Here is an 18,922-nt window from a genome sequence, read left to right on the forward strand (position 1 = left end):
TAATGCTTTCCTTAACACATTTCTGATGCTCTTGAGAACTGCTTTCCATTAGAACGTTCTAAAAGGGTTACTTGCAGTAATAGGCAGCCTGGGTGGCTGACTAGTGCGATAAGGATACCTTGCAGAAAAAAGCGGGAATTATATCAAAATGTTCGTAGTCATAATCATGCTACAGTATCCCATTACAAACAGTATTGTAAGTTGCTTACAAATGTTCTTAGGAAGGCAAAGAGTGTGTGGCATGCAAACAGAATAGGTAATTCACAGGATAAAATTAAAACTATATGGTCAGTTGTGAAGTAAGTGTCTGGTAAGCAGCACTAGATCAACGTTATAAAGTCAGTTCACAGTAAAAATATTACTGTTACTGATAAATAAGATGTATGTACAGTATTTAACAATCATTTTCTGATCATTGCTCCAGAATTAAATAAAAATTGAATTTCTGCTGGGAATCGTATAACTTTCTTGGCAAATGCTTTTCTGAGACTGATGTATGAAATACTCCTCTATACAGGCAACAGGGAGATTCAGTGAACAATTAAATCACTGAAGACTAAGGACTCTCATGGTTATGATGGAGTGTCGATCAGAATACTAAAATACTGTATTGCACATGACAGCCCTTTATTTAGCCATATTTGTAATTTTCCCTTTAGTAATTGTCGCATTCCTGATCGATTAAAGTACTCAGTAGTAAAGCGGCTTTATAGAAAGGGAGAGAGGGATAATGTACATAATTTTAGACCTATTTCTATGCCATACGTTTTGCAGAAGTTACCGAAGAGCCTGTGTATGTAAGGATAATAGATCATTTTATATCTCACGATTTGCTATCAAATATACAGTTCCGCTTAAGACCTCGTTTAACAACTGAAAATGTTATATTCTCTCTTCTCTGTGAGGTACTGGATGAGTTCAACAAAAGGTTTCGAACGCTTGGTATATTTTTTTTCATTTAACTAAGGCACTTGATTGTGTTGATCACAAAACATTGCTCCCGAAGTAGGACCATTACAGAATACGGGGAGTAGTTCACAATTGGTTAAAAAAAATGGCTCTGAGCACTATGCGACTTAACTGCTGAGATCATCAGTCCCCTAGAACTTAGAACTACTTAAACCTGACTAACCTAAGGACAGCACACACATCCACGCCCGAGGCAGGATTCGAACCTGCGACCGTAGTGGTCGCTCGGTTCCAGACTGTAGCGCCTAGAACCGCACATTTGGTTCACTTCTTACATTAGCAACAGATAGCAGAAGGTCATTATTCACAATGATGATATTCGCAGTGATGTGGGATCTGAGTGGGGTATGGTCAAGTGCGGGGTGCCCGAGGGATCAGTGTTGGGGCCACTCCTATTCCTTATTTACATAAATGTAAAGCCCTCTAGTAGTACAGGTAACTTGAATATGTTTCTCTTTGCTGAAGACACTAGCTTGGTAGTAAAGGATGTCGTGTGCAAATTTGCTCAGTTTCAAATAGTGCAGTAAATGACCTAAGTTCATGACTTGTAGAAAATAAACTAACGCTAAATCACAGCAAGCCTCAGTTTTTACAATTTGTAACACGCAACTCCACAAAGTATGACGTTTTAATTTCACAGAATTGGCATATGATTACTGAAACTGATCAGTACAAATTTCTAGGTGTTCAGATAGATCGTAAGCTGTCGTGCAAAGCCCTCGTTCAGGATTTTGTTCAAAGACTTAATGCTGAAATTTTTACTAATCGAATGGTATCTGAAGCGAGTGATCGTTCGACACGAAAATTGGACTACTTTTATTTTATTTTCATTCACTTATGTCGTGTGTTATTATATTTTTGAGTAACTCTTCCCATTCTAAAAGGATATTTTTGGCTCAGAAACGAGCGGTTCGGGCAATAAGTGGTGTAAGTTCACGAACCTCTTGTCCACCCTGTTCACGAGTCTGGGTATATTGACTTTTGCCTCTCAATATATATATATATATATATATATATATATATATTCCTTACTGTAATTTATTGTTAACTATATTACCTAATTTCCAAGAATGAGCAACTTTCACTCGGTTAATACTGGGCAGAAATCGAACCTGCTTTTGGATCAGACTTCCTTAACTGTTACGCAGAAAATTGTGCATTTTACTGCTGCATCCATTTTCAATAAACTACCACTCGAATTCAAAAATCTTAGCAGTAATCCACGCGCTTTCAAATCCAAACTTAAGAGTTTCCTCATTGGTCACTCCTTCTATTCCGTCGAGGAGTTCCTTGAAAAATTAAGCTCATTCTTGTTGTATTGTTGATTGCGTTTACTTAAACTTATGGACTGTCTTTTTCGGGTTCATAAACATTTATTTTTCTCTGTTATTACTTTTATGATGTAATTTCATGTATTAACAAGTTCCATGATCTTGTAGATTTACTCCTCAGTTTGGTCCTACGGAACTTGATATGTAAATAAAAATACATAAAATGAATTAAGACCAGAACGACCATTGCCCCCGAATCTGTGAAGAGCTTTTAGATCGTGTACATGAGAACGACATGTTTCTTAAGAGAATCACAACTGGTGATAAGACGTGAGTCTTCGGTTATGATGTAGAGACCAAGGTTCAGTCTTCACATTGAGTCGGGAAAGGTTCTCGAAGACCAAAATGCTCGTCAGGTTAGGTCAAATGTGAAAGCAATGCTGATAATTGTCTTTGACTTTGAAGGATTAGCTAATCATGAATTCGTGCCACAGGGACTATCAGGACGTGTTGCGACGCATGCGAGAAAGTATTAGAAGGAAACGACCTGGAATGTGGCGAGACAGTTCTTGGCTCTTGCATCACGGTAACGCACCCGAACGGCCGTCCCTGTTGGTGCGTGACTACTGCACGAAAAACGAAATCACTGTGCAGCCTCATCCTCCGTACTCTCCAGACCTGGCCCCAGTAGGTTTTTTTTATTTCCAAAGTCGATAACTCCGTTGAAAGGACGAAGGTTTGCGATGACAGACGAGATAAAAGAAATTTCGCAAACGGCGCTTGCGTGATCCAGCAAGAGGCGTACGAAGACTGCTTCCGAAAGAGGAAACGACACTCGGAGCGGTGTCTCAATTGTGGGGCAGAGTAAGTCGAACGAAACCATGCACAATAAGTAAAAGATAAGAGCAGAAAAATTTTGGAGACATAGTTACGGAATTGTCTGAAAAGACCTCGTAGGTGTGTTCGTGACTGAAAAATATGCGAGTGGATAAATCACTTGATAAGTGAACTTTTATCTGTTTGCGATAAATGGCGTGCGGGTAGGTGATTCTCTTCGAAAGCAGAAAGCAATAGAAGGCATATTTTCTTACCTCTGAGCCGAAAGATATCCGTTAATAGCTATGCTTCTCTCTGCCAACAAGAATCAGAACACCTGAGCGAATGGGTCTTCATGATCGACGGGTCACAATGTTGCGTAAGTAAAACTTTCTCTACCATTCGGCCTTTGCAATCGTACAATGAACTCTTTATGTTCGTGGTCGTAGGGTACCAAGTCAATCAACAGACACGCTAAAACATGAACTATTGTAAATGTCAAAATCACATTTAAGGGGTTTTGTAGACGCAAAAGAACACCTTATCATTTCCAGATTAAGTGTTGATAAGACCAAGGTCCGTTACTATGAATCGCAAGGTCCATGGTGCGGATATACCTAGTTTCGCCAGTTCTTGGAAGAAAATTAATGGTAGTCTTATGGAGCGTGGAAGGAAAATTGCTGGTCGGTTGCATTTCCAGAAGTCAAATACTGAATACTGTAGTCTAATACAAGGAATAAAGAGATCTACAAGCAAAAGTCAAAATTAAAAAGCTTGGCAGTCTTTCTAAAATTGTGACTTTAACTCAGGACTCCAGACAAGTTTCGGCTTCGCACAGTTAGCGCTAAGTAGCTACCTTTGTACTACATACATGACGTGACGGTAATAAGTTTTGTGTACAAACCTTACTCGTGAATGGGTCTACCTACTAGTGACAACCGTATAAAAATCTCTACCGTAGTTTCTAAGATCAGCCCGAACATAGAGACACAAAAATGGGGCAAGGTACTGTTATTTAGTATTATGTACACATATCGCCCGTCATCGTACAGCTGGGAAAAGAAACCGGTGCATCTAAATATTGGTTCAGAGCCACTCGGACGGCCATCGTACAGATCTGTATCTGGTTTTTACCATTTTGGCCCAGTTAAGAAGAATTTTTGTGAGTCGAAATTTTCGTCGGGTCCCTATCATGTGCAGGCAGTGCAAGAGTGGGTGTGCTCAATGACACAAATCTTCTTCCAGGACGGAGTTATGTAGCATGCCGAGAAGGACCAAGTGCATAGAGGTTGTGGGAGATTATCTACAGATTAGAAGTGACCTGCAAAGATACCCCCACTCTCCCGCAAAAATTGTTTTTCCTTTTATACTTGTCTAAACATAACAAACGTGGCCGTAGGCAGCATTAATTAATTTCGCCGAAATCAGTAAAGAACTTCCACGAGCAGTTCAAGATATTGTGGTTTATTAAAATTAAGTGTCCAGTTGCTTCCTGTCTCTCTCTGATGCTGCCATTAGCAGTTCGTCGTCGGTTCCGTTTTCGTAAAAAGAGGAAACTACTTTCTCTTCCTTTCGTCTTTAGTTCGTTACACGATGAAATGAGAATATATTTGTTGTGACGGTTTTCCGTTGTCTTTATTCTGCTTAACCTCTGTTGAAAAACACTGTGCAAAACAATTAAAGGCTCCCTTATTTGAGGCTGCATATCATTTTCAGCCAATGCAACGCAAAACTGTGAAATTTGGCCCAAAGGTGGCTACAGCCTCCTTGTGTAGCGGTGCAAAAGTATGATGGCCTGTGACGTCATTCTAGGGCTCGGTGACGCTTCAAACAACAAGTTGTCGACATTTGTGTAAGAAAAAAGCAAGAGCTCAGAACTTCATTTGACGTATAATATGGGTTAATTATGTCATATTGGCGCCATATTTCATCACGATTCTGTCAAATGCCAAGTTGGATGTGTCACACCAAGGGAAGGTCGTCACAACACCATTGTCCACATCTCACCCCTTCTCTTGACGCCTCTGCTTTAGAAATAAGCGACGCCGAACGACGCCAACCCATACGGAAACTGCGTGATTTTAACGCTAGGCATCTGTAGGCGTTGATGATCTCCAGATACCTGATTTTAAGCTTAACACTTTCCTTCTGATTTTCTACTGGTTGCTTATTACCTCGAGTCCATTGACATCTTAGGTTTAACATATACAGGCATTATAAACGAAGTACTACTATTATAATTCCACCACCGGATACCAATAGAATCAGAGAGAAGTAAATAAACATTAGGAAAAGTAGTACCAAATGTTAATTTCGGTTTCCATTAACAATTGTTCACCGGCCACGGTGGTCGAGCGGTCCTAGGCGCTTCAGTACGGAACCGCGCGACTGCTACGGTCGCAGGTTCGAATCCTGCCTCAGGCATGGATGTGTGTGATGTCTTTAGGTTAGTTCCGTTTAAGTAGTTCTAAGTTCTAGGGGACTGACGACCTCAGATGTTAAGTCCCATATTGCTCAGAGCCATTTGAACCTTCTTCTTCTTTTTTTTTTTAACAGTTGTTCTTCAAAATCGGTTACGCTTACACTTTTATCGCTGCTAAACTTCTAATTTCGTTAGCTCTTTTTCTATATCACTCACTTCTTTCTTTTTTCAGTGGTGGGCTGCCATATGCAAGGTTGCTACTCCCCTCTTGTACACATATTAAAACGTGCAAAAAGTGGTTTGGACATAAAAAAGGAGGTAGAACGTCAATAACATTGAACACTTGTGATACTCATGCGATGATGATTGCGTCAAAATTTATCTTGTAGAAGTTGGACTACTGCTGGTGGAATTGATAATAGTGTAATCGTCTTGCATTTCGATGACCTAACCCAGTTAAAGGAACCGACAGTGAGATTGAACGTAGGATTGTCGTTCGAAAAATATACTTATTTAGGAGTATGATTTGGAGAGCTGAATCACTTGGTGAAGGTGAAGAAATTTACAAAATTGTTAAGGGTTCCGTGACCACTTGTTGACAAACCGCCTATTGGCCTTGGTCTCGGGTTCTTCGGCCGACGTTCATCTAATGGTTTTTACGGACGTTTCGCCAGCACTAGTGTCTGGCATTGTCAAAACTTCACCGTCTATTGCCCGTGCTGAACAGGAGCCGGACTCGCGGCCGCAGACTATATGAACTTGGCGCGCCAACGTCCGAGGGCTTCTCCGCGGCCATTTCCGGTGCGGTTTCCTCTTGCTATCTGCGACGGTCGTTCGCTGCAGTGCGGGAAGCCAAGATCCGTTTACCTTAAGGCTTTCCTCTTTCTTGTTGAAACTGTTTGCGCGTTTTTGTATTTCTACAGCTTCTCTGAACAAGCGCGTGATAGTGCTTCTCTACAGCCAGAACTTTGGTGTCGCCGAATTTTATTACGTGGTCAGTGCGTGCTCTGCCACAGCCGATTTCTCCACCTGCCCCAACCTGCAATGTCGCTTATGTTCTTTGATCCTGGTGTTGATTGATCGTCCAGTCATTCCGACATAGACTTTCCCTCATGTGCATGGTATATGGTATATTTCCGACATTACAAGTGGGTCCCATTTCTCCTTTGCCGATCTAAGTCACTCTTTGATCTTCCTTGTGACGAAATTTGTGAGAAAGCGGAGAATTTCTTCAGTAGATTGCAGATTGGATCTAGCAGGTCGGAATGTGTTTCATTAGGATGATTGCTAGGATACCACAGAAGTTTCTAGTCAGGAGAATTGGAAGTTGGACTGATATTGAGAATATTTTGTGGTGGCAGTTAATTGGATATAACAATGGACAGCTCTTGTTATTACTGGAGAATAAGAAATCGGCAGTAAACCTAATAATACCTACTGTAGCAGGAGTGGAATTCTAGTAGCGGTAGTAGGAAGCGGTGTATAAAATGTGTAGATGATGATACTGAATTCACGTTTAGTTGGAGGATGTTTGGTCTTAAATCAATGGCGGTTCATTGGACTGCATTGATTACAGGTGTAACATACAGGTTAGGTTTGCTGGTTAGGGGATTGCTTTAAAAGGTGATGTGTTATTTAGTGGAGCATATTTTCATAGCCCTGGGTCATGTCATTGTTTTAGGTAAGACGGTTTGACTTGATTGGACTTGGCAGCTGGCGGGCTCAATACTGCGTCGAGAGTGCTATATGAGGGCACCTGGGTTCAAAGACAGATAATGTAGGCACAGAATCAATGAAGAGGCGAAAGAGGAATATGTAACCAGGAATTTTGCGGGTGCAGAAGACTTTACTACCTTGGAGGCAGAGCTGTAGTTAAAATACGTTTCAACCTCGTCCACCGTGACGTGAAGGATCTCACAGCACTGCGTTTGGACTCGCGATTCGGAGATTGCAGTTGTCCGGTGCAAAGGAGACTAACTAAAGAGTGCAACACAAATGACTGATACGTGCATTCGTAAATACATTAGTATTTGTGTTACAACTCTTCTACGTAACATCATCAGCGCACCCAAGACTTGAGTATGTGCCACAGTAGTTAGTGTCATCCAATATTCATCTCAAGCCGGAAGCTTTTCGGTGTTGGTCATCTGTTTATCCAGAAGTCTGCCAAGCAGCAATAGCTGATTTGCGTAAAAACAGGATAATGGTCTCCCTTTCCGTGTATCTTGTCTCACTTAGAGTCTCTCTGACACCATCGTTCTTAGTATCCTTCTATAGCCACTTGCCGTGTGACAGGGACTACGCTCTGACTGAAAAGAAGTGGCTGTACAATGCATTTGTACCTAAAGATATGAATGATGTTGTAGTATCTGCTACATGTGCTAAGAAATTTGAAGTCGCTGACTTAACCGAAACAAAAAATTAAAAATTCATCAATATTCACTCTGTTGCCGACTCCTTTGTAAAGACAAAAAAGCAGCAGATCTCAAAGGTAACGTTGTACGATTCTCAGCAAGTAATCACGGAATGACGGAAGTGAAACATATCTTAAGGGAATTGGAAACTTAATAAAATGTTAGTTTTTAAAAAGAGAGTGGACGTTTCCAATATTCAATGGACTGAAAGGTAAACAGTACTTAACAAAGAAAAAAAGTAAACTTGTTATTAATGACACCGTATTTTCATGACAAATACAGACCATTTTACCAGAATCTGTGTCACACTAATGTGGACTGATTTGTACTTCGGGTTACTTTCAAATGGTGTACTGGTACTAAGACTGAAACAAACTTGGGCACTTAGATGACTTTTGACGAAAAGTATATGGATACTTAGGTTTGTTAGTATATCTGACGTCAACAGTTCATACTACTAATGTGACATTTAATATCGTTAATAAAATAAAACAATCTATTTACAACTGTCCTTGTACAGAGTGTACACTACATTTTTCATTAAAATTTAAAATGGAAGCTCCCATTTTCCTATTTTTAAATATAACTGCTAAACAGCTTTTTGGCAGTTACCAGGCTTTTGGGTTATGCTCTTCAGTTCGGAGCAGGAAACATGGGGACTAAAGAGTATAGGAGGGAGATTCTGCAGCGGACTGGAGTAGTTATATAGGGAATTTAGGGACATCGACCGAATTCTGGAACTTGCTCAACAATATTTTATGACTCCTTTGGAACACGCAGTCTTTGGTCTTTGATGGTTCTGTGCATGGTAATACTGTATTATTTATTCGGTTTGTTACCCCAGTAACCTTCTTTTCCGTGAAAATAGCATCATAGTTGAAGTGTCGGCAGAAGTGCCAACACCGTGTTGTTTGAGGAAGCCGAAATGCACGCTATAAGCTCACGCAGGATGGCGTGAGGTCTGAAATAGGATACTTAATGAACGCTATAAAGAAAAGTACGTAGCTGCTGGAATACTTAACTTTAATCCACAATTGGTGAACATTGGTCTTGTTACTGTACATGCTTCATTAGATACATAGCAAAGGATAAATGGCGCCTTGCTAGGTCGTAGCAATTGACTTAGCTGAAGGCTATGCTAACTATCGTCTCGGCAAATGAGAGCGTCATTCTCAGTGAACCTTTCCTAGCAACGTCGGCTGTACAACTGGGGCGAGTGCTAGTAAGTCTCTCTAGACCTGCCGTGTGGCGGCGCTCGGTCTGCAATTAGTGACAGTGGCGACACGCGGGTCCGACATGTACTAATGGACCGCGGCCGAATTAAAGCTACCACCTAGCAAGTGTGGTGTCTGGCGGTGACACCACAATAGTAATAAAGAAGCCTGTAAAATACAGTCACCCAACCCGACGTCACAGCTCATTAAGTAACGAAACATACCCAGACAATGCGTAGACAAAAAAAGTATTGCGGTGTCGCTGACGTCACTGCAGGAACAACTCAGCGAAGCGCCATGGGTCGCTCTTCCTTCGCATTTATTGAACCAGTACACGTGCATATCAGCCAATTCCTTATCAACGCACTTACCTACCATACTCCTTTGTACCACTGATAACGTACAAACTATGCCGCCGGAAAAACGATGCCGAGACAGAATCGAAAACTGTTGACAGTCAGACAGAGCAGTCACTACGTTTTTGTATATATCTTCAGTGAAATACAGATACTAAGATAAATGGGTAGGAGAAGGTAATCTAAATGCAATTACTCTGTAGCGAGCTACCAAAAATCACGTTTGCTTTACACTAAAACACTTTTAAAGTATCCCCTAACCATGTCCGATACACTCGTATTGTTGGATGAACTGTACTTTACATTGTAGAGATATTTTTAGTAACTGACCACCGTGGCCGAGCGGTTTTGGCTCTCCAGTCCGGAACCGCGCTGCTGCTACGGTCGCAGGTTCGAATCCTGCCTCGGGCATGAATGTGTGTGATGGCCTTAGGTTAGTTAGGTTTGAGTCTAGAGGACTGATGACCTCAGATGTTAAGTCCCATAGTGCTTAGAGCCATTTGAATTTTTTTTGTTTTGTTTTGTATATGTCGTCATTAGGACGTGGTAATTTCAATTGTAATTATCGAAGAAAGAGCAGGTGGCATATTTTGATTTGTATTGGGCCCGTTCACGTCCCATTAAAGAGAGAGTATAATTGCACATCGTGCGATGGGCACCAATTTAGCCTGGTACGTGTACGTTGTTCATCACAAGTTCCATTACTACTATCATCGAGCAGTTTTTCGCTCATCTATTTGTATGGTAGCAATCAGCCTCAGGGCACTAAACAAGCGGCGAGCGTGACAAGGCAGCTAGAAGTGGAGGCACTATTTCTTCGCGCGCTCCCGGCAGACAGTAGGAATGATGAAAAGCAGGAAATGACTATTAAACATCAGGGTGCAGACTAATGTTTAGGAATGCAATTGGAGTTATTCGATCCAACAAAAAACCATGTATTTAATTAGAATCAGAGAGGCTGACGGATTTAAACATTTTCGTAGAAATGGGCTATATTTTCTGTCCTATTGATTCGTTGGATGAATGTTCCTGAAGAGTGAAAGTGGTACATATACAGTTTGCTATTTGTTAACTGAATACAAGTGTTCTAACGATTAAAATAAGGCACCAAATTGATTTCATTAAGTTAAAAATTAAATGTTGGTAAGATCTGTGAGGCCAACGCTATGAAAAAGTTTCAAAATACAATCACTGAGCTTCTGGCACCGTCAAGTCTCTTTGATGTCGTGCTAGGAAAAGAGACATAATCGTATTTACGATATCCGGTCGCGATACTGAAACGTATGATCTGCCGAGAGTTTTAAATCAACAATTTTTACATAATGTCCTCTGCGGAGTGTTTTAGCTAATAACGAATTTTCCTTTGGATACTGAATACCAGCAAAGTAAAAACATTCTATAAAACGGCTTAAGGAGAGAAAATAAAATTTAAAGTGCGTTTCAGAGCATCGTCGAATTCTTATTCCCATTAGAAATTACGTGCAGCGTTAAATATATGGGATGAGATTTGCTGCTTTTGTCTAGCCCAATTAAATAAGCACTAAGCGCGGAAGATGCGGATCGATTTTATGTTCTGGCACCGAATTCACTTGTAACTTACTTCGTTTCTGTCATATACGACAGACGTGCTGAACACGAGAACTTCACGACACCGTTATAGTTTTACGCAGATGATAGCTTAAGAATGACATGTGTCTCGTTTTTCGTTCATTGCACTACGTTGTTGTCCATCTCTACAGTATTAAAAAGATTTGTTTTACTGCTCACGCAATGAATGTATGCGAGAAACACAACAGAGAGAAACACTTGTTTAACTGTGGGATAGAAATATCGTTCTTTGAATCACGTTTCATGTGATGCACGTTGAAGATCGTAATATGTAAAGGAAATCTACGAATGTTTTGGTAGGGCTAGCTTAAAAAAAAAATGGAACGATGATCTCATGTTAGACACTACAAATTTTTCAGACAACAGATACCGTGTAGAACCACCCAGCTCGCTCTTTGCATACATGAGATCAGAAGGACCGTTGAAAACGGCGTTCCGGTTGATGTTTCGTTCTTTGAATTGCGAAGCAGCTCTGGACTGTAGTAGTCATTTCGCGGTATGTACGTAGGAGAAGGTGTTATGTTGCTCGACTGTTCCGTGAACGGGTGCTCTCAGATTTGCAGTCGCAGACATTTCCGTGATGCACAACCACACTCGTGTATCATGTGTCACTGGAGTTTCTCTAACAACTCTCCAAAACTCCCGCACCGACTAGCCGTTATCCTGAAAAAAAAAATGCACTCCGCTCTTCGTTGAACCATCTCTCCTATTAATACTTCTTCGTGAAGGTCGCAGACTAGTGTACAATAATGGCGAATACATAGTACTACTTTTTTTGCAAGCCACTTCTTATTTGGAAGAGCTACACTTCGTAAGATTCTCCCAGTGAATGTCAGTCTAGCATCTGTTTTCTCTACTACTTCTTGTATTCCACTGTAGGTCGTTCTGAACTGTTACCACTTAGTATTCTGCGGTATTTACTGTTTCCCCTGATTTGTCAGCGATATTAGTGGATATGAGACATTGTAATTATGTGCAGGAATGGGGCTCGAACCTGGGATATTTGCCTTTCGCAGGCAATTGCTCAACCTATTAATCTATCCCTTTTTTATATGTCCTCCCTTCTACCAGGCAGCCCTCCTTTGAATAGCGAGTCGTCGCGTTCTAGGAACGACTGCCCCGCTACTGAGTTGTGAATAAGCATTGGTAGCGGAACAAGATCATCTTCGCGAGCAAAAATTGAAAGTCCTTGTGAGATGCTCTTGCAAGGCAGCACAACTTTCCATGGAATTAAGATCTTTTCGCACACAGTCTTCCTCGAAATTATAATTTGTATTGCAGTGATGGAAATTTTTAAGACCGCTTATTGGGGACATTTGTGTATTGAGTCATAGGAAGCACATTTTAAATTGCACACGAGCGGTGCTCTTTCAAATTATCTAAGTGATTAGGAGTGTCAGTCGCAGGAGATTAAAGTGATTAGACACAAATATTTATTCTTGAAAACAGCAGATCCTTTGGATCACTATCATTCAAACAGAATTTACAAATTTATTTTCTTATGAAAAATGAAACACTAATTTGCCTATTATTCTCAAGCGTGCTTAAATCTTGGTTGCTATGCTGCAAAGTGAACAGGCAGAGGGACCTGAATGGGACGTGTAGTGCATATTGTGAGACGGAGATCAGACTGTTATCGTTATGGAGAAGCTAGCGCTCCTGAGGTCAAGTGTCCCCTCCTTCCCACCTCAATTACAAGTGTCCTTCTTGCACGATCTCTGTAAGTCCTCCACAGCTATGTTCCCGAGCATGTCCTATCTATTGTCTCCAGATATTTTTTTGCTGGTCGCCGGCGTTCAGTTCAAAGCGGGACTCACCACTGAAAACAATTCTATTCGTATCACTGAGATTCTAGGCCGAAGATGTGTCTGGAGGCACCATGGACTGTGGTGGGATACCAACCTGAATGTTTCTTATCACACGGCTTCACAACCACAAGTGATGGACTGATGTACCAGTTCATTCAAAAAATTGATAAAATGGCTCTGACCACAATGGGACTTACTCATCTGAGGTCATCAGTCGCCTAGACATAGAACTACGTAAACCTAACTAACCTAAGGACATCACACACATCCGTGCCCGAGGCAGGATTAGGAACTGCGACCGTAGCAGCCACGTGGTTCCGAACTGAAGCGCCTAGAACAGCTCGGACACCGCAGCCGGCACCAGTTCTTTTACATATCAGCACCCATTAGGTTGTCATCCGTGGCATTCTTACAACACAGCGGTACGTCGTCGATATTCTATACCCTATTTCATTGCCCTTCACGGAAGGGCACCGTGGGCTTAAATTTCCGTCAGATAATGCTTGCCTGCACAGCGATGATGGTTTTTGTTGCTTTTCTTTATGCCTGCCAAACACTTCCTTGGACAGAAAGCTCGGCGAATCCATCCTCAACTAAGAATGTTAGGGTAATTAGGGGCAGCGCCCTCCAACCATCTCGGAAATTTGGTGATGTAACGCGCCAGTTGGACACAAACTGGCACAATGTCTGTTAGCAGCCTATCCAACAACTATTACCAATAAATGCCAAGCAGAACGACTGCTTGCATAAGAGCCAGATGGGAACCAACATGTTAATGACTTGCTCAATTTGTGAAGCTCTTTTCATGAATAAAGAACCCAATTTAATTCCTTCATGGACCGTCGCTTTTTTATTGTTGTCTTACAGTGAATATGCATTAAAAGTGTGAATGAACATCATGTGTGGTGATCATTCACATTCTTGTGAATAACAAGAGGGAAAAAAGTGTGATAATTTTTTTATCGTTCTTGTTGTCTACATCCTACATAATGCAATCTAAAGGTCGGCGCCCCATCAATTTGTCAGCACTCATTTATATCATAGCCCTTACAGCGGACTTCAGTTAGAAATAACAGAACCAGTTTTAACGTTTGAGGTAGCAAACGAAATTTTTGTGAGATATCACAATATCATGGTATAAAATGCGTGCGAAATACGTAATAAGCAACAGCATTTAACCTCATTCATGTTCTAGCAAGTTTTTGGCAAACATTACTGAGTACCTCATACTCGTTTTTCGATTTTAGCCGCCGGCCGCGGTGGTCTCGCGGTTCTAGGCGCGCAGTCCGGAACCGTGCGACTGCTACGGTCGCAGGTTCGAATCCTGCCTCGGGCATGGATGTGTGTGATGTCCTTAGGTTAGTTAGGTTTAAGTAGTTCTAAGTTCTAGGGGACTAATGACCACAGCAGTTGAGTCCCATAGTACTCAGAGACATTTCGATTTTAGCCAATAATGCACATAATATACATCGAAGCAATCCTCGCGAGCAGTAAATCCATAATCTTCAAATGGAATCAGTGTGTACCAGGGCATAGTAATAGTTTGCTGTAGAATGGTTAGCACATCTCTGCTAAAATGATTCCGGATCTTGGATTCGCCATTATCTTTCCCCTGTGACAGCAGCGTCGTGACTTTATGTTATCTCCCTGCAGGAAGAAAGCTGTCGTGTAAGTATTAGTGCTGATGGTGATGAATGTAGTCGGAAAAAAGGAATACACTTATATTTCTTTATCTTCTCCCTAACAGGCATGGTAACACCAGTACCTGATTCAGAAAAGAAAAAAGGAAAAAGAAATAAAGCTGATTCTTAGTATAATCCAAATGGTACAGAATTTAAGGGCATCATTGTTAGGACGTCTTCGGGCTGTGAGTTTTTGAAGTAGTGATGTTCAAAGACTCCAAATATAGTAATACTTGAGTAATATTTTCCCTACACGAATGGGACTGCCGGTGTGAGAACTCAATACAGATGGTGTCATTGATACGTGAAAGACCATATCCGTTATCAGTACAGCTGGACAGCAGTACAGTTACAGCAGGGGACTTCCCATGAACAGCAGAACTACGTCATCAGAGCGAGTGAAAGCACTAGTGGGAACCTACCTTCAAAAACTTAATGTAAGCTAGTTATGTGATCAAGCAGACACTAGTCCACAGACTCAGTTGGTAGCCAATTTTCTATAGATTGCACAAGTAATTATGGTTCAGTTTACTGCAGGTGGTGTAACGAACCGCCTACACCCTATCTCAGGAAATGGTTGCTCAATTGTACCGCACTTGCTGCTTATCAGTGGATGGAGCTATATATGGTGCACCTGTGACAGGTACTGGAATGGGGTTACATTAGTATTCATAAACATTTACATATCCAGTAATATGTAAGAGTCCATAACAATAAAAAACAACAAGTCACATCGATACGTATCTATAAAAAACCCTGTAGAATAATACAAATGTGTAGTCATCACCTTGGCTGATTGGACAAAGTAATGTAGTCGTAAGGAGCTTGTGGTAACATAGTTCTGCAGTGATGTTGGGAAACAGAAGAATGATTTGCTACTGCCTGATAATATATGTGGTATAGTTATCAGTCCATCTGAATGTCCAAACACTAATCTTATTGTCTCACAGTTAACAAATCCTGAGGCAATTCGATTTGAACATCTATACAAATTTTGAAAACCATTATTTCAACCAAAATACCAGCTACTACAGAAGATTTCACACTGCGTTAAGCCGCGCGGGATTAGACCAGCGGTCTAGGGCGCTACAGTCATGGACTGTGCGGCTGGTCTCGGCGAAGGTTCGAGTCCTCCCTCGGGCATGAGTGTGTGTGTTTATTCTTAGGACAATTTAGGTTAAGTAGTGTGTAAGCTTAGGGACTGATGACCCTAGCAGTTAAGTCCCATAAGATTTCACACACATTTGATTTTTGAACAATGCGTTAACGGAGTTACTTAGCAGTCGTTCAGCTAACTGTAAGCTGGTCGTAGATGTCGTAGATTGTGTTCAAAAATTAACAGCATAGAGACAGAAGTGATGACACTTTCTGCAGCTCCTGACCATCATTTTGCAGGACAATACTCAAGCACGTACAGTGCAAGCTGTTACTAATTTGTTTAACTGATGGGGCTGCTAAATGCTATACCACCTACGGCACTCCCCTGACTTCAGCTCTCGTGGGTTCTACTCGATTTCTAACCTGAAGGAAACACTTCATGGCATTCGCTTCAGAACTCCTAGAAATTCGTTTGGCAATAGACCGCCCCGCTCGAAAAGTCAACACAACTGGCACTGCTAAGACTATCCTACGACTTCCACATCGCTGGCAACGGGTTATACACAATGCTGGTGAGTACTTTGAAGGTCAGTAAGACTTTGAAACACGTATCTATTTTGTACGAGCTGTAAATAAATAGTAGCCACTGTTAAAGGTCCTACCCTCGTATATTTGTGTCTGATTCATTTTCTTGACCGCCTCTGTATCATGATAAATCCCTTGTCCGTCAGTTGAGTACGATATCAGTTGTTATTTCGACCGTTTATGTTCCTGTATTGTATGAAAAACGGATGTTTTCTCGTCTTTTAGATGGCAGTCGTTACTTCTGCCCTTCAGAGCAGTTTGCTACGCTCGATGCATCAGTGGTACGTTAAGCCAAGTGATTTCACCTTCTCTATCTGTAATAACCTCAGTATAAATTGCCGAATTACAATAAATTCACTACCACCATTAGCATCTAATCTATAATTGGGATATGTACATTTCAATCTGGATTTATGATATCAGTGTTGTTCACTTCCTCTTTCAACCAAGCCGGCCGCTGTGACCGAGCGGATTTTGGCGCTTAAGTCCGGAACCGCGCTGCTACTATGGTCGCAGGTTCGAATCCTGCCTCCGGTATGGGTGTGTGTAGTGTCCTTAGGTTAGTTAGGTTTAAGTAGTCTTAAGTCTAGGGGACTTATGACCTCAGATATTTAGTCCCATAGTGCTTAGAGCCATTTGAACCACTTTTCCAACCAATCTACTGTTTCCCAAATTCTAGTGATGTTTGGGGGTGTTCCTTGCACAATGACTTGCACCAACGCACTAAAAGTACAGTGAATATGGATGAAAATGTTTAACTTGCGTTCTCTGGGACTAAATATTGCTCTTCATTCTACATGTACATGTACATGATTACTCCGCCGTACACAACTGTCTGACGGAGAGCTCATTAAACCACCTTTAAGCTAGTTGTCTACCGTTCCACTCTTGAACGGAGCGGCGGGATAAACGAGCACATAAATCTTTGCGTGGGAGTTCTTATTGATCTTAATTTATTATGAAGTCCATTACTCCCAATATCGGTGGTGCTAACAAAATATTTTCGCAATCTGAAGAGAAACTTGGTGACTGAAATTTCATACGAAGACGCTGCCGCAGCGAAAATGCCTTTGTTTCATTCACCACCACCCCAGTTCGTATATCACGTCCGAGGCTCTCTCTCTCTCTCTCGCTCTCTGTCTGTCTCTCGCTCTCTGCCTGTCTCTCGCTCTCTGTCTGCCTCTTTCATTCTCTTATTTCCCGAGAATACAAAACGAGCTGTTCTTCTTTCAGCTTTTATCCGTGTCCTCTGTCAGTCCTATCTGATGTGGATTCCTCACCGCGAAACAGCAGTACAGAAAAGGATGGACAAGCTAAGGTATGCAGTCCCTTTAGTGGACCTGTTACTTTTTCTAAGTATTCTGCCGTAGATTGCAGTCTTTTGTTTGCTTTCCCTACAACATTATGTATTTTATACTTCCAAATTAAATTATTCGTAATTATAGTCCGTAAGTATTTGGTTGAATTTGCAGATTTTAGATTTGTGTGTTTTATCGTGAATCTGAAAATTTGCGGATTCCTTTCAGTTCTCAAGTGGATGACTGCACATTTCACGTTATTTAGAATCAACTGCCGGTTCACGCATCATAGAGAAATCTTGTCCAAGTCATTTGGCCGCTCTTTTTGATCATTTGATAAACTTACAGTATGGTAAATGAGAACATCATCTGCAAACTATCCTAGAGGGCTACTCATATTGTCATTTATGTGGGAACAACAGATAGTGTACAACACTTCCCTGGGGAACACGAGATATTACTTATGTTTTCTCCATGACTTTGTGTCTTTTATTATGAAATGTGACCTTTCTGACAGTGTATCATGAACACCGTCACACAGCCGAGACGATACTCCATAGGCAAGCAATTTAATTACATGTTGCTTGTGAGGTGTGGTGTCAAAAGCTTAGCGAAATCTAAAAATATAACATCAATATGATATCCCATTCAGATAGTACTCATTACTTTTTGAGAATAAAGAGCGAGCTGCATTTTAAAAGAACAATATTTTCTCCTCATGTTTATGACGAGTGTTCTGTCGCCACACACATTTTCCTGTATGATAACAGCCGTGTTAACAGCAGACACTCCTGTTTCGACGGACCGTCGGCCACCCTTTCTTACTCGATTAACCCCATAAATCTCCAGATCATTTCCCGTGTGACTATTTGGTGCGGAACGTGAAATTCTGCCATCAAGATAACGAAAATTTGGTAGCTTCTTGTGATGTAATAATGAAATTGTGGCTTCAGTGAAGTACGACATAAGCTAAGAAACTTCTGTCTCTCGAAGAACTAAGATTATTATCAAGTCTACTGGCGATGTTGCATGATAATATCGTGGTGTCTCTAGACGCTCACTAATTTTCAGTTTGTTGTTTTTAAAAATATTGAAAAATCATTGCAGTTACGGGAAACAAAGATGTAATGGGTTACAAAAATAGTCTGTCGATACAGTCGGTAAGTATGTGACATTGTTTACCACTGGTTGGTACTGGCCGGAAAGCATTTAACAAGGTTTCCCATTGTTGGCTGATAACGAGGGTACGAGAACATATGTTCACAGATATGTGAGTGGCTCGAAATCTCATTACATAATAGAATCCAGGGTGAGCAGCAATCTGAGTATGTTGCTGTTGTTTGCTGATGATGCCGTGGTGTACGGCAAGGTGTCGAAGCTG

Source organism: Schistocerca nitens, chromosome 1 (assembly GCF_023898315.1).
Source record: "Schistocerca nitens isolate TAMUIC-IGC-003100 chromosome 1, iqSchNite1.1, whole genome shotgun sequence".
Classification (NCBI taxonomy): Eukaryota; Metazoa; Arthropoda; class Insecta; order Orthoptera; family Acrididae; genus Schistocerca; species Schistocerca nitens.